This window comes from Rhincodon typus, chromosome 27 (genome assembly GCF_021869965.1).
Source record: "Rhincodon typus isolate 14 chromosome 27, sRhiTyp1.1, whole genome shotgun sequence".
In the NCBI taxonomy this organism is placed as follows: domain Eukaryota; kingdom Metazoa; phylum Chordata; class Chondrichthyes; order Orectolobiformes; family Rhincodontidae; genus Rhincodon; species Rhincodon typus.
Window position 1 is genome coordinate 14,169,509 of NC_063358.1, and position 2,288 is coordinate 14,171,796.

Sequence of the window (2,288 nt, forward strand, 5' to 3'; positions counted from 1 at the left end):
TCCAGCTCGTCCCTGCCTCCCTAACCTGTTCTTCCTCCCACCTATCCCCTCCTCCCACCTCAAGCCGCACCTCCATCTCCTACCGACCAACCTCATCCTGTCCTCCCTGGACTGACCTATCCCCTTCCTAACTCCCTACCTACACTCACCTTTACTGGCTCCATTCCCGCCTCTTCGACCTGTTTGTTTCCTCTCCTCTATCCCTCTTCTATCCGCCTCCCACTCTCTCCCTATTTATTTCAGAACCCCCTACCCCTCCCCCTTTTCTGATGAAGGGTCTAGGCCCGAAACGTCAGCCTCTCTGCTCCTATGATGCTGCCTGGCCTGCTGTGTTCATCCAGCCCTGCACCTTGTTGTCTCGGATTCTCCAGCATCTGCAGTTCCTACTATCTCTGAACTAAATGGGCAAGGTGCCTTCAACCATGTGATTTAATTTCAGCATATCCTTAGCAAGGCCAGCACATACGACCATAATTTTCGGTTTTGAAGATTCAGGATTTTGACAATATTTGTCTTAGTCAATATGATGTAGGACCTGGTGATAATGGCATTACCATGGACTTGCTGCCATTGTCCTGCTGTGTGGTGGAAGCAGAGTTTTGGGAAGTGGCTGCCAAAGGAGCTGTTGCTACAGTTCATCTTGTAGGTAGCACACACTGTAAACCACACCCAGACTATGAAAAACCACAGCCAGATTTCTAAGTAACAATGAAAATATTTATATTTTCAATTAAAGTTTAAGAAACGTAAGTGGAAGCCAACACCTTGTTACCAACGGAATAAGCCAGGGTACCATTGGCAGAATTGAGAAATAGTTACACTAGGTAAGAGGAGTGGTAGAGGTTGGGTAGTTGTGATGAACCTGCTGAATATGCAACACCCACAAAGCATGAGTCTGCAAATGGTTGTTTTTTCTTTCCTAAGTGCATTTTATAATATTAGCACATTCCAAAGTGCTTTCGTAGAGTAATTGTAATGTAGGAACTTGGAACTTTACAAACAGTATGTTTGGCCAGCAGTTCATCCACTAGATTCTGACACATTGTGGGGTGGGGGGGGGGCGACGAGTTGTGCTTTAAGGGTTGGGCAGATCAAGTTTTTCTTTTATGTGGTCTCTATTGTATCACATTCACCTCTGCATTCTCCTGACAAAATCTTTTGATTCCTTCCCAAATTAACCAACTCTGTTTTGGTTAATTGCAACCCATGAGTCAATATGGATGTTTGATATCACTTGGGATGTCCCTACATCTGAAAGAGTTACAAACATGAACTTAACAGTTTTGTTATGTTTTGTGACTGGGTTTTTAAGGTGGAATGAAGAAGATCATGTCACCTGTTCTAAAGTGTACTTAAGACAAAGCCTGGCTAGTTTAATTATTTGAGATTATTCTACAATGAAAAAGATGCAAGGTGTTTACTTTTACAGATACAGGCAGCAGCCTGTGGGCTAACAGCATTGAGGTGGAAAGTGTCCAAGATTCCAGAAAAGTGTTGAAAATATTGGACTGCAAACAGTCGTGCTTTAAACTACCCTTTTAGTTCCAAAATGGAAGACAGTTGGGCTCTCAAGGAAAGCTAATTAGCAATTTTACGAGGATGCAAGGCATGCATGATTCACATACCATGGAAACTGACTTTGAGGAGGGAAGGATTTCGAAGATATCCCTGAAAACTCAGGCACAGATCTGGGTGAGGAAGAGAGAGAGAGAATTAAAAGTTTCAATAGTTCTGTGGCAGCATATAGGTGGAAGATCCTGTTGCTTTGAAAAGACCTTCTAGCCAGGAGGATTGTGTTCAAGTCCCAACCATTCCAGAGGTTAATTAGAATATAGCTAACATATAGCTGTGAAGTGGGTTTTTCTCAATTGGGTTAAAAATAAGTTATATTCCACTCCAGAGTTTAAAGTATAAGTTTTAAGAATCCTTTGCTGCAGAGAGCTGTCCAGGCTGGATTGTACATTCAAGGCTGAGATAGACAGAATTTTAAACCATGAGGGAATCAAGAGTTATGGGGAGAATGCAGGAAAGTGGGGTTGGGGATTATCAGATTAGCTTACAAAAGGTAGTGTTTACTTGAGTGAATGTGTGGTGTTACAGGAAAAGTCTTAAAACCCTCTCTCTCTTTTTGTTCACTTCGACCTGCAAATTACAAGAGAACAAACTGACGACTAAGATGCTTAAACGAGTTAATTTTGTACTCATGTTTACAGATTTGAAATGGGCACCAATTTGACTAATTACAGGCAAATTAAAAGCAAAAATATTACAAATACTGAAATTTTTAA